The following is a 15484-nucleotide window of genomic DNA, read 5'->3' as shown; positions in this document are numbered from 1 at the left end:
AGTAGAACTCATCCACCCAATGTGTACTAGAAATTTAATCTGTGTCTTTCTGCGGAAGGAGATGTGTTCTATTGCCTGATCTTAACAAAAGGTTATATTGAAAGGAATGATTTCAAAGCAGATGACAAATTACTGAAAAGACATTTTTATTGTACAATAGCGTGCTCCCACAAAGAAAAACAAGGAGTGAGTGGGACACAACACTGCTCCCCTTCCAACATTCTCTAGCACTAATTTAAGGAAAAACACATTAAGAGACAACCTTCAGGGGATTTATTCTTTTCATTTCTTTAAAGGAATCTTAAAGGTTCTTTTTTTTTTTTTTGCTTGGGCCCTTCAGTAGAGAACATTAGCGCATGTAGTTGGATCTCCCAAAAAATGTTGTTTTTTAAAATTATTATTCTTGTTATATTCTATGTGCAGAATATGTGGCAAATACATTAATGATGCTTGATTTATAGAGACAGAAATTATAAAAACTTGTCAGAAATCTGTTTGAAAGAAAATTGTGAAACAAATGAGAATTTCAGTCCAAGTGCAGATAAACCAGCCTGGCTCCCTTAGTCAGCCTTTATGTGGAATATCAGAATTTTCAGATATCCCTAGATCTAATAATGTAAAGAAAACATATCATAATGTGATATGTTTTTAAGATGTTAATTATCTAAATCTGTTCTGATACCATAGTTCCTGACTTTTCCTGAAAGCAGTGAAACTTTCCCTGCTTTTTTCACAAGTTTCTATGCTCTGAACTTGTTCATTTAATGCCTGAGATTTGTAATGCAGTATGCAAATTGTCAATGCTGTGTGTATGTGTCTAGATATTTATTTGAAAACAAGTAATTTTTATTCTCACTGAGGCAAGAGAATTGATATTGGCAGTGACATTCAGTTACCTGGCCCAGGAGGCTTTTGTTGAGACCTGAATCCAGAGGCCTTTGTCTGGTCACACATCCCAGCAAACAAATCCAGTGCAGCAATTTCCTGGGTCTTTCCTTACTTTGTATCCAGGCAAAATTTTGGTGAAACTCAAGAAACTGCAGTCATGCAAAGTCTTCCTCCAGCAATTTCAGCATTGAAGATTTTGCACGTGGGCTTCAAACTTGCAATTTTTCTATTTGGCAGTTGCAGGCTACAGCTGGGATAACACATACATATTCATTCTTTGTGACGGGTTTGTGGTGGATGTTTTTACCAAATATCAGTTTTATACAGAATTCATATTTCAGATCTGGTTATTTTGTCCCATATCTGAGCTTGGAGCAAATAACAAAGTTGAAATGGGTGTCTGTGAGTGATAAAATATTTTCCCTTGTATTTCTGCTGTGTTATCTATGTGAACAAGCATCTGATTGAGTAGGAATACACAATTCTCAAAGATGCTAATCTGTCCTGCTTTCTAATTTCCACTTGCTTAAATTCTAATTTTAAAGGGCTATATGTTTGGAGAATCTTTTGATTCTTCAGCTGTGTGGATTAGTCTTAACCCTTGTCATGACTTTGCTAGCATTTACAAGCATGTGCCTTTGATCATTTGAGTTGCTGTGAAAAGGAAGAAAAGAAGCACAAACATTTGGCATTTTCTGCTTGCAGATGTCCTACTTATCATCTCAACTCGTCTTGCAGCTTCCATTCTCTAGTGTCGCTTCCCTGAAAAAATTTAACTGCCTTTCCCTGAGTCCAGTATTTCATTCAGAGAAGTAGAGGCATCCTTTTCTCCCCAGAAGGGAATAATTTTTGTTTGAAAACTGTGATTTTTAGTTGGTTCTAAGTGCAGATTTATTTTTTTCTCCCTGTATCTGTTCTTATTTTTGCTGCTTCACAGACTGTTGCTTTTATACTAGGGGGGACGATAGCCTGTGGCACACTGAGAAAATTGTTTGGGACTTTTGCCTCTCTTTGAGCTTCTGAAATGAGTAAAACAAACTGCTCATCTTAGTAAATACATTAGTTCCTGTGAAGTTTTTGTCTGCTTGTTTCTTTAACATTACACAATATTTTCAAACTCTGGTTTTTTTTTTTTTTTTGCTTGCAACCCAGTTGGCGAGTCATCCTGATTTTCATTTTTGTTTTAGAGTATATGTTTTTATAAAGCATGGCCAGTGAATGTAATAAGGCTTCCAAAATAATGACAGCCATTGGGATATTATGAGAGAAAACTTTTTTTGAAAGCGACTGTACAGTGGGAGGCTGCAGTGAAAAACTAGAAATCTGTTAAATTTGTAATCATCCATCAGATTTCTCCACTGGGGCCCCAATTTAGAAATACTTGTACATGCTTTATCTACTGTGTTTTTCAGGTAAAAATCCAGTCCCCAAGGAAGTCAGTGTAATTTTATCTGACAGTGTCAGTATGGTAACAGCACTGAAGTTCATTGGACTTGCAGCACCATCTTTGCAGAGAGTTTAATTCTGGAGCTAAACACTGGTGGCTCTACTTGGTGTAGTTCTTACTACTTCAGGACTTGTGTTTCTTTGGTGATGCAGAAATACTACAGAGAATTACAGCCTGAGCTCCTAGAAACTGTAGAGTGCTGTTTGCAATAATGTCTGGATAAAATGTCTATGCATATATAAACTCTATCTTACTGAAGAATTACGTCTGTCTAAAACACTAGGATGACACCAAAGTTGTTGTTGCTATTTATACAATAGATTAAATATCTGTTAGTAACTGATATATCTAGTTAGTCAGAATTACAGGAAAAAAAATACTAAATGCCTAATGTTTCGTTATCTTTTTGTCCAGTATCTAATTCATATCTAAAATTGCATCCTCAAGTATTGGCTGTTCCAGTTGTACCCACACTGAAACATTCCCACATCATGGCCTTGGGCAACCCTTAAAACACAGCAGTTTGGTGGCTTTTTATGACAGTATCATTTAATTTATCTCTGCTGTTACTTTTGTTCTGGTGCTTCTGTTCTATGGTGAAACAGACACCCTGTGAAGGCTGAGCATATCTGTAATTGTAGTTACTTTTTATGTATTGTGCTGTAGTCTTTTGTTGAATAATTTTTATTTGCATGGTAAACAAAGGAATTGTTTCTTATGGAGCTTTTGTGTATGTAGGATTCTAATATAATCAAAGAATGACCCTTCTCTGTAGCATAAAAGCATATAAAATAGCAACAGTCTTTTCTTTCTGTTTGGAACAACTAGTGGACTTTGAGCAGAGGGATTTGGACTAGATCCTCTCCAGAGATTATTTCCAGCTTTAACTGTTCCATGAAGTTGCTATAGATATCATCTTGAAGTACTATACAAATTAGAAAACAGACCCTGTGATTGTTTATAATATGTGCTTATTTGGACAACACATTTCTTACCAGCCAAATTAAGGGATTTAAGAAGAAAAATTGAAAAGAGGAGATAAGAAATGTGAAACACAAAAGGATGAGTAGGCAGATACTCTCTTCATTATCCAACATAAAAATGTCTGTTTCCTTTGAAATGCAGATTTTGTTTAAGAGAGAAAAATAAGAGAAGCTGCATTTAATTCATATTCAGGTTGATGTGAATATTTTAAAGGAATGGATAAAACACCTTGGAGGAGGGGGATGTGCTAATTTTAGGTTTGCACAGGCTGTTTTTTGAGCTGCAAGAAAGTATCATTTAATTCTTTGCAGTCTACATCAGTAAGGAATATTGCAGGTAGGACTGATAGTTATTTCGTCACTTTATGATTGCAGGTGACTTTATTCATAAGGGGACACTAATGCATTTTTGGAATTCATAGTTGTAAGAGGAATACAGAAAAAAATATTAATTACTCTAAACTGAGTTATGATATGACCATATTGTTACAATTACAGAGAGTTATCCAGTGTTAATTTGCACACTAGCTACCTTGTTGAATTATGTCCTTTTTTTTTTGATTTGCATTCACACTTACTTGTGAGAGGCTGCCTTAAGTCCTTGGATGAGAAGTAAATCAATCACTTTTTCTCCTCTCCTTTGAAACTTGTAATTTACCTTCAACCTGTTCTCTTACCATTTTTGTAGTTCAGTTGGCTGGGCTGTCTCACAGTGAGCATTCACTTAGCAATTGCTCAGAGGTCAGGTTAGTGCAGTGCTAACCAGGTAAATTCTCCTTCTAGTACAATCCATACCTTTCCTTCAAGCTGCACTGCAGATTCTGGTTTGTGCACTGTGCTTTCTAGGGTTCTTACAGTACCACAGGAAGAGGTGGTTGTCCCCCAGCTGGTTATCATTTCTTTCCACCCTGCACTGTCCCCATGATTACTGCTTCTTTACTTTGCTGCTGCAATGAGCACATCCTAACCAGTTTCAGTCAAAAGAATTTAATCTGGACAAATTTACAGTTTTTGATAAGCAGCTTAATTTTGATTGGAAGAAGTCAAAAGACTTACCTGCTTGAGGAAATCTCAGGGTACAGTATACTGTTCTGCAGAGAGCACAACAGAAGACAGAGGTGGGATATGGGGGTCACCAGAGCAAAATCTGAATGTAGTACTTCAGCCTTGGGATGTCTGTGCTGTCACCCAGGGACAGAAGATTATTTTAAATGATAAGTTGCTTATAGGGAACTTATAGGTACTTACAGGGAACTGTAACTCAGGTAGGAGTAAGGTTCTTTTGATTTACCTGCAGTTGAGAAATGCACATTCTTATTGCTGATAAACTTTAAGTTGTCTTGGCAAGTTCTGTGCTCTCTGTATTCCCTGGATCTGTAAAATGGTACAATATACACCTCCCATTCTTGTAGAATGAAATATTTCAGTGAGCTCAGGAAGCTTATACTGTCTAGTGTCTTTGTTAGGAGTCTGCACCAGCTCAAGTCTGGTATGAATTTATGTAAATCAGCAATGAGAGACAGGAAAGAAAGAAATATGAGTACACAACACATTAACAGAATAGTATCCAAGGGCAGCTCTGGTGGAAGGAAGGCTTAAGTTCTTGTCAAATGTTACTCCTAGTTTTATATTGCTTTTATTGCTTTGGGTTTTTTTTTTCCAAGTAATAATAAGTCAGGAAAGTTATTTTTAGGCTACTCATGCAGGCAGGTGGGTTGCTGGTCACTAGTATCTTGGATATTTATTACCACTGAATTTTATAATAATTTTTCATGGCAGCTGGTCTAGTACAAGGAAGAAAGAAAGAGTAGCAAATAACACAGCAATTCAAAAGACTCATTATACTCTCTACCAAGAAAATTATCAACCTTTTTCACAGTTTCTTCTAATTATATCAGTGTTTACATTTTATTGTGCTAAGTAGGTGAAGGATTACACTATGGTATAAATGGCTTTCCCAAAGTGGAAGCTTTAGTGGCATGTTTATGGACTATTCCATGTGTTATAATGTAACATATGTTCCTTTTTGGCTAGATTTGCATTTTGGATTAATTCTGGCTTTTTCCCCTTCTTTTGGACAATAACTGACACCATGATAAACTGGTAGGAGTGAAAAAAATCTGCTATAGTTTTTCTATTTCCAGCACTACACCTAGATAAATAAAGAGCTTGATTCTTCTTACATATCAACTGTTCTAATAGATTGTTTCAAATTAATGTCTTCTTAATAATATTTGATAAGTTAATTTCAATTTAAAATATGTACCTGTCTGTTGTGAACATTGACTGTGTTGATTGTAGTTAACTCCTACATGGCTAAAATTAGACAGTGAACTTCTTGCACTTTATGGGTGTAATGTCTTTGGATAACAGTTGGCATAATGGAATAAGAAAATGACTGGTGGATTGGTGGCCTACATAGTATTTTTCCTGCTTTCACCTCTGTCTAAGTCCTTGCCATCTTGACTGAAGCTGTCACATTCTGCTTTGTAAATCATCTCAGTCTTTTTAGTGATGGTGGTTGAAGTTGATGATGGAGTTGTGAAATGTTATGAAAGGATCGTGTTTATTTCCTATATTGTGATCCAGAATGTAAAAGATACAATAATAAGGTTCATGAGAAATCAAATTATTTTCCTCTCTTCCCTGTGAAACTAAAACTTCTGCTCTATTTTATGGTGCTCTCCTGTGTTTTCTTAGCTTCAGTAAAAAACTGGCTTTCATGTTCATATTTAAATCAGCTGTAAGAGACGAGCTACAGAGTGAGTCTGAGACAAATCTAATTTAGAGTTCAGATTGAATAATTTAATACTGAAGCATCCTGTATGTCAGTTGAGTGGTGGAAACAATCATAGCAAACTTTTTTAAATATGCAAGGTGGGGGATGATTTGGGTAAGCCCATAATGATCATTCTTCTAATTTTCATTAAAAGCAAAGCAGGTCTGGCCTGGCTGGATATTATTTAAGCTGTCAATTGTTCTAATGTGTCTTACAATTGCAATGAGGAAAGAATTGACATCAGAAACCATCTGTAGCAGCTCTTTTGCTTTTGGAGTTAGCATAGAAGGGTGGTTACATAATGAAATAACCTACAAAGTTTTCTGCCAAGTCTTTGATCTGTGGATCTTGCTTTTTCCTAGATGGCATGTCTCCTAAAATTATGACAATATGCAAAACACATTGTATGACTCAGAAAATAAGAAGTGAAGTTAATATATTGTTGTTTCAGTTTCAGAGTATTTATACTAAAATTGACTTAAAAATTTCTTTACATGATTTTCCATGTTTTTTTCAATCAACAGACAGAATTAATGCGGCAGCAGTTTGCCTGCCTAACAAAAATATGCAATAAGACAAATTCAAAATAAAAATACAGATGAAACTTATGTGCCTTGTGATGCACAAAAGGCGCTGTAGCTGTGACAAAGTGACACCTTCAAGCTTTTAGGGAGAAATTCTTGCTGTGTCCTAAATCCCAGACTGGGACATTGCATTAATTTATTCTCAGGGCTGAGATAATACTTGAATCTGTTTCCATGTGATCAGAAAATTATTTGAAGCAATTTTACCCTTCAGAGGAAAATCTTTCATCTGGGAAAGGCACAGAACAGCAGAATCTTCTGGAGTGTTGTTCCCCACGTGCAGGCAGCTCTCTTCCCTGAGAATCCAGAGTCTCCCTGCAGACACACACAGGCAGGTCTTTATCCAGGCACAATTTCCTTCTTGCAGGAAGCTTCTGTTGCTGTCAGATTCCCTGCATCCCTAAAATCTTGTTAGCAAGCACTGATTCCAACCAGGCGGATACGGCTGGAGCAGCTGATGGGTGTGCAGGAGTGTTGGGTGAGGGCATCAAGCCGGAGGGGCAGGCTTGAGGGGAAAGAGGGAGGGAGAGAGGACTTGAGGGCCAGACTGGTGGTGGGCATCTCTTCTGTGACGGTAACTTGATGGGTCTGTTGGTTCACTCTTCTTCTTCTGGAGTGCAAATCAAGAGAAGTCATCTATTGCCCAAATAAATAATAAACTGACTTCATAGGCGAAATCGCATTTTAAATTCTTTGAGAGCTATTTCAGGAGCTTCTTCAGCACTTTTGTAGAAGTATGGTGCAGTGCAGAAGTACTAATATCACATATTGCTCCCATCATATCATCTCTACATATTTTAGACTTTCAAAAACAACCAAACATGGGAAAATATAAACTGTTGGGTATGTGCTTTTCTATTTTTTTAAAAGGAAAGTCCTGTTAAGTTTTTAAAAATCTCATTGCTTGCTATGTACCATAAATCCTCATGAAAATGTAATTGCATGTAATTTATGCTCATTCAGTACTAGACACAATTATATAATTAATCAGTGTATCAACATAAATTTTTCCTGCCTCTGTTGCTGGAATCAACATATTGCAGAAGCTATACTTATAATCTATATATATGTAAAGACAAACATTTTGAAGAGGAGTCTGGTGTGTTTCAAATTTACATAAGATTATTTTTCTCAACATCTTTTCCTGTTTATTAAACTATAATGATATTACATCATTTGGAGGCAAAGTAAGGAACTGTTGTAAATATAGATTAAGATTTCATCAGATATTATCAATAAACCTAGTCTAAATTGAATGTCTGGGAATAATTCCATCTTTTATCAAATCGTGCAACCATTTTACAGTATTTCACAGAAAAATAACAGGAAATGAGAAAATGTTAACTCATAAGTTAAGTTTTCAACAGGTCTTGGAATTTTTAAGTGCCAAACATGTTTTGTATGCTCAGAATCTATTGACCAAAATCCTTTTTGAATTACAAATTTTTTTCAGCCTGAAACCTGTTGTTAGGGAAATGCAGCCTGTGAATGCTAATTTGGATCTACTTCAGCAATTAAGAACTGTAGTTTGAGCTGGACACATTTTCTGTGAACAGTTCTTTATTATAAATGTGTGAATGCAACACCTAGAAGTTATGCTAATAAAGTTACCATCAGGTTTAACAGACAATATTAGTAATTAAACACAATATTTTTGAAAGTGGTAAAAAGGTCTAAAAACCAGAACAGTTGTAGACTTGTAGAAATTTGTGTATTCTGCATTAAGAAACTTCAGCAGACAAAGTTCACTGTTAAATCCTGTGCAATAATTTAGGTACTTGTTGAAAGGTATAGACAAGAACTATGAGGAAACAAGATAATAAAATCACCACTTTATAGATATTTTTAAAATAAAATACATTTGTATACAATATTTATTGCTTTAAAATTGCTGAAGTTTAGTAAACAAAGTTTTGAATGTTTCATATTTTGACATTATGCTGAAAATGTGCTCCTCTGTGGAAAAAATGATCTACTAATCCTTCCCTCATAAAATGTAAAACTAATTGCAGTGGAAAGAAATGGTAGGACAGAATTGCAACTTTTCTTTAAAGGGGAAACTGTTTCACACCTCGAGTAAACAAGTGCATAAAGAGAGTTGAACAATGTAAAACTTTTACTTTAGAAGCTGCCGATGAAATAATGCAAACTTGGATAGGTATTTGCAGAAAATTAATTCATTAAACAACAGAGATGGTAAATGAGTGGGGAAAAAGACCTTTTGTGATTAATAGTCTCAGTTTTCAACTATCTATTATCATGACATGTATGATATGATCAGAAGTTATCTTTCAAGACTCAATTAAAGCAATTATAGCTGTATTGAAAGCCTGCTGAAGTAAATGCAGATATCATTGATGTCAGTTGGCTTTGATTCTAAACCTTATTGGCTACTTGTGTTTAAAAAAAATTATTTTTATGATAGAGTTTTCAGAATGCAATTCCTTGCCCTTCCTCTGATTGATTTTCATTTGGCCAGTGATATATCTTTATTTCTTCCATTTTAAGCTTTTCAGTGTTTGATAAAGATCTGTTAATTTATATTTTTTGCTCTCTACCAAAATATCAGTTTTAAGAAAGATGAGATATTTTTCTCTGTCCTTCAGACTGGAGTTTTCATGTTGCTGAGAAGCACTTGAGAAACTTTTGAGCTTTTTTTAAAGAGAATTTCTGAAAACAGTTGCATATGCCTAAAACTCTTGTGAAGACGCAGAGCAGAGTGTGTAGTTGGCATGGAGGGTGAGATATTGTAGAGTGGTAAAAGGCAAGGACAGTTCACAGCTCAGCTGAAATTTGGAAATTCTTGCTGCAGACCATGGAGGCCAGAACTGAAACCTCCAAGTCCCATATTCCCATATCCCTCCAAATTCTCCACGTCCCATCACTTCTTGCTTTCAGAGGGGACATGTGACATTAGAATAAATAGCTTGACTTTGCTTCTTAATACAGGTGTCAGTTTGAAAATAAAGTAATACAGGTGTCAGTTTGAAGATAAAGTAAGAAGTTGAGATATATGCAATATATATTACTGCAAACACTATTGTCCAGCCTTAAAGTGTATAAGCTTTTTGCCTGAATTAGTAGCAAATTAAACAGTATAAAAATGATTTAATGAATAAATTTTAATTTCTGTGTGAAAATTTGTTTGTTAGACCAGTCATAAGCAGCATGGTGACGTTAGTGTCTTCTTTGTGAGTACATTTTCTAACTCTCAGATTGCCCAAATTTACGTGTCTGTATTTGAGAACTTGAGCAAAAATAGGGCAAATAATGCTTTATTATTTTAAAATACAATACTCCTTTCTTTCAGGATTATTTTTCAGGATTATTATTATTATTCAGCAGTTCACATCTTCTAAATGCAGGAGAAAAAAGCATTAGTGTTTCCTTTTTTATTCACTTAATGGTCACTTTAAAATACCTTTTTTTTTTTTTTTTGTTTAGTAAAAAGATGAGGAAAAAAGAAAATTTCCAAGACAATTAATTTTGAGGTGGGCTGTCCATAAGGCTCTTTTCTGTATCAGTACAAGACCTGTAGTGGGCTTTACCTTCCAGTGCCTTGCTTCTTGTAGAGCCATTCCAACCAAGCACAAATCAAGTGACATGAAAACAGAACAACAGTGTTGTCCAACTCATTAAAGTCAGTGTGGGAATAGAGATGGTGTCTTTACAAAGCAAACAGCAAAGGTTAAGTGAGAGGCATACAAAAGTTTTAGTCAAGCTTTTAAAGCTACATTTCTTCTTATTTTTTAAAAGGAAATCTTGCTGTAAGGTAGTTGTCATTTAGAAAAAAGGCACTAAAATGCTGTGATGGAGGAAATAGCTTTTGGACACTCATGTAGGAAATGTAATGATTGATTGTCCTTCTTGGGAATGACTGGAGCAGTTTGGGTTATTAATACGGTACATAACAAACTTCAGAGTATTTTTTTTCTTCTGAGATATTACATGGAAGTTTGCAGAGTAAATGAAGTTTAGTTCTACTATTACAGTGGGAAAGGGCAAAATGTGCCAAAAGTATCCATGAAGGAAATAAAATAAAGCTCTTAAAAGAAAGCCTTAGATTATAGTATTTGCAGTGCAAGTCAGTTACTGGAGAACAGTTAGTGCTAATAAATTAACTTAAAATGCATTACAGATGAGGCTGGTATGTTTTTTCTCTTCAACTTCTTGGATTGGATTTGTGCCTGAAGAGATATGGTGACATTTTTCCAGAACTGAGCTATAGAGGTTTTTGGCTAGAAGTATTCTACTTTAAAGACTACTTTGAATGGCCTTAACACCATCCCTTTGCCATACAGGTCCAGGAGAGGAGACAAATACAGAATTTTATCAGCAGCTGGTTTGGCAGTATAGAGCTTTTCAATACTTCTCCATCAAAATACTTACAGGGATGTAATTACAGTGGTATAAAAGGGCTTTTACTGGCACAGACTGTTTCAACATAACTGTAATAGGCTCTGCCTTTAAGAGCACATTTTATGGTATTTGTCTAGATTAGAATGACTTTGTATGTATCATGTGTTGTAGTAACCAAAATAAAGCCTGAGATACTCTCAAGAAGTTTAGATTTGCTAACACAGATGAAGTCCATGCCTGCCTACAGTGATGCTCCCTTCCTGGAAAAGCACTTATGCTGGAAAGATCTTGATGTATTTGTTCATCTTTGTTGGTCATCTTCATGCAGTAGTTACACTGAGCAAGAAAATGCATTAAAGGAGTGAGAAAGAAGTACATCTACTGTAATGAACCCAATTTAGAATAATAGAATCTTTAAGCTACTTCTAAATGTCTGAAGGAAAATTATATTCATAGAAGGAAACTAAAAAAGACATTATTTGAAGTGTCTTAAAAATTCAGGTATAGATTAGTCTAAGAGGTTAAAATTAAAAAGAGATGGATGTGTTTGGACAATGAGCTGTGACAGCTGTTACTGCTCTTGCCTTTTGTAAGAATATGACTAGAAAGATTGTTTATGTAAGTGGTTTGGCCTAAATGTTGTTTTGGAATTTGTGCCAAATACATAAATTATTCTTAAGATACTTTGAGCCAAAATCTGTCTCCTTGATTGCCTAGACAGCTTCTACTAATTTTAATGAAGATTGCATGTTTTAATTGAAGCACAAAATTAGGTCTCTGATACTGAGATTGTTTCTATATGAATGTGTAAGCAATTTTAGGATACTTGAAGAGCACATTTGTCAGATGCATGTAGACTTTTATAGCGTTCCATTAGGCAATTGTAAAATGCAGAACAGAGGGATTATATTTCTTCAGTCAGGCATTATTCAGATGTTTTTAGTTGTCAAATCCTGAAATATTCTTCATTCTCATGTATCTAAAACCTCTAGTCAAAACTTTTTGAGCTGTTCCCTAAAAGGGTTGTTTTTTCCTGATTTGGTTTGTAACAATTGGCATTAACAATACAGACTGTATATCTATTTTATGTTACAAGTAATTCTATAAATATTTTCAGTGTACTAGTAGTTTTGTCTCTAGGCCATGACAATTTTTCATGGTAGTAGGAAACTTTTATCTAACTTTTACTGAGATTGGTGAAAATAGAGAATTAGTTTTTATTATACATTATCAATTGATGCATTTATTCATACAAATATAGGATGGTTACCCTAAGGTGCTTATATATTAACCTCCAGCAATTTGCCCAAAGAAGTAATGTGGAAAAAATAAAAAGACAAAGATAATTTGCTTGAATAAGCAAAAACTAGTGTCTTGTTGGTTCCATCTATAGGCCTAAACATATTTGAAATATTTGAAAATATTACAGCAATATTAAATTATATAAATTAAAATTTGGTTGAGGGAATAAGTATGAGAAAAATTATGTAGCATGTAAAATCACGTGACTGGTGGTGAAACAGATTATATTTTATGTCTTGGACAGAAGTCTCTTCTTGAGAAGTTTTCTTTCTATCTACTTTTCTGAGTCTTTTTGTATTTAAGAAACAGAATATAGCTACGGGATTATAAATGTCTGCCTGAAATAGTTGTTACAGTATTCTGTTTTCAGGAATATTCTGAAGTATTACAGTTGCTGGGTAAGAAGTGGTTACTCAACACTATAATTGCACCGTGCCAATCAAATTAACAGTACTTTGATCACTGATAGGATTTGAGATTCAGACACCTGAATCTTGAATTCTCTACAGCTATTATGTGATGGAGATATCCAGACTGTTGTCAACAAGGATCAAATTAGTAACCTCCAGAGAGATAATTATCCTGCCCTGTAGGAAACACCAGGGTGTCACCCACTGGGTGGTTTTTCACTTGCCATTGACTGCATTGGTGAGATCCCCCTCAGCCAGTGACAAGTTCAGTCCCTGCCTCATCTGTCTCATGCAGCTCAGATATCTGAGACTGAATCCTGCAGAGGGGACATATGGTTATTTACAAATGAACTCCTGGTTCCATTGGAGCCTCTTTAGAGTTCTGGAGGCCTCCATGTGGGGCTGGCAGGTTGAGATACCTAAGAAAAAGTCTGGCTTTCAGGAATAGCAGCTGGAAGCTACCCATTATTTTGGGTATAGATATCTGTGAATGGGCAATGGTCCTTGGTACTTTCTTTCCTGATGTTTGGTTTCAAAAGAAGATTTTAATTAATAAAAGAAAATCCCTAGAAGATTTCATTAAAAGAGCTATAGAGAAAATAATGCTATTAGAAAATAAAAAACATGCTAATATCCTGAGTGAAAAGCTGCAGTATTTGTTTACACATTAATTTACCCTCGAGGATGTACTGCAGTCCTTACAGATGACTTCACACAGAAAGGTTTGTATGACTGTGTTTTCAGCTCCCCTTTTCTGTTTCCCTCATCAATTGTGCCATTGTTTTCTTTCTTCCAATTGCAGGGAGTCTTCCAACCTGCCATCTTATCACTCCTGCCCAACCTAACCCTGTTTTTTATTGAGATGTGTGGTAAAAAAAAAATCATCCAGTTAGAGCTGCTGCAACTCCAGAGTTCTCAAGTAAAGATTTTTCAGGATTGTCAAATTTTGCAGTTGACAATGACAGTAAGTACAGGCCAGCTCACAGCTGCATGCTTGCTATACCACACTGAGCATTCTGGTACTCTTATCTAGACATGCCTTAGTGTGAGATTTAGGATGCCTCTGAGCTATCAGAGGGAGTCAGTTCCTGAGATTGGTGGGCACCTGCAATCTGTGCTGATTTAATCTGGAATTATGACTTCTGGTTCAGACCCTTTGGCTGTAGTTCATTAACTAGTGTGCCTTTCCTTGCATATATTTGCATAAAAAGGCAAGCTATCCATTTCATCTGCCAGCATAGTGCTATGCAATGTGCTGCTTTCAAGACAGTTGTTCTCTGGGGCTTAATGCCAATTCACTTCCATAATCTTACTCTCTGATTCCTCTGAGAACTTGCTCAAGAGCCCTGTTAAGATGAATGCCAGAAAACCAGGTGAAGCATTACATATCCCAAAGGCCAATGAACATTTTTTTACTGTGCTACAGCATCACCTTTATCACAATTATATTCCATTTCCAACAATCATAGAATCAGTTAGGTTGGAAAGATCATCAAGTTCAAGTGTTAAAGATCATTTCATCATCTTTACATCTGCACACTGTGATAGCTCACCTTAGGATGTCTAGAAGTGTATTACTCTCTTTGCATTTATGTATTGCAGTTCGTGACAGGAAAGATCAGTGTGTTTGAATAACATTTGAAATCAGTGGATAATTAATTAAAATACATAGCTGTCAAGTTAAAGCTAAAAGAACCCCCATACCTATTGAGTCACAATTCTAGAGTGCTTTTAGGAATGATGTGTGATACATATCAGCTAAATTTCAAATTTGAGAAGAATTTTGTTTGCCCAGTTATCAATCTAAGTTTATACAGTGATGAAATGTAGTGATGCCTGTTTGAGCTGCAGAGGTGAACTATAAAATTCATGTGCACTGAAAGCAGAGTGTACTGCTGAGGAGTACAGACAGTCTGTGACAGTCTGTGACAGTCTGTGACAGTCTGTGACAGTCTGGACAGCCAAATTGTCTTCCCATCTGCCTTGGAAGTACAAATGGAAGTGGAAATGCCCAGTAGTCTGTCCCAGACTATTGACAGGGAAAATGTATCCAGCTCGATTCTTCCAGCAGAAGGCTGAAGTTTGATATAACAGTTTATGTTCTATGACAGTTTAATCAGAACTATTTATTTATTAACTCAGCTGCCAGTTTGTCCTGCTTACCTCTCAGCACCATAATGTTAACCTTCATTACTCAGCCTTGGAGGGAAAATCAGATATTAGCTGGCTTTTAGACTGTGGTTTTATGGCTGGCTTAAGCTGTTTTAAGTTCAGACTCTCAGTTAAAGAGGTGTTTACAGACTCCTCTCTTTCTTTTTAGCCCAAGTCCCCAACCCAGACATCTGATTTTTATGAGACTACAAAGTGAGTTGAATGGGGAAGTTTGCTTACCTAAAAACTGGTCATTTTTTCATCTAGAATGCCTCTTTTAGCACATTTACATCAAAAGGAGTAGGTTAGTAGTAGCTAGTCTCAGTTCAGGACTGCCCATGTTTTGATAGCATTATGGATTTAGATTTGTTTATGCTCATCACATAACCATAACCTAAAAAACCTGTAACAATTAGAAATAAAGAAATTTTGTATGGATCTGTAGTCCTCCTTGCTCATGTGTGTCAGGCATTGAAAAATAATAGGAGAGAAGGCATTTTTTAATAACTTGAAAGAATTTGAAACAAAACAGCTATTTTAGATTTAATTTTTCCCCCTCAGCTAATATGTGAAACTATCTA

General features: G+C 35.6%; 1 protein-coding gene across 1 annotated transcript in view; it reads left to right on the top strand.

Moving 5' to 3' along the window:
• ANOS1 (anosmin 1) overlaps positions 1–15484 on the top strand; it is a 133463-nt gene that overhangs the window by 42914 nt on the left and 75065 nt on the right. The gene's annotated exons all lie outside the window — the stretch shown is intronic.

Source organism: Ammospiza nelsoni, chromosome 2 (assembly GCF_027579445.1).
Source record: "Ammospiza nelsoni isolate bAmmNel1 chromosome 2, bAmmNel1.pri, whole genome shotgun sequence".
NCBI lineage: Eukaryota > Metazoa > Chordata > Aves > Passeriformes > Passerellidae > Ammospiza > Ammospiza nelsoni.
Note: the sequence above shows the minus strand (reverse complement) of the source record. Positions and strands in the feature narration are given on the sequence as shown.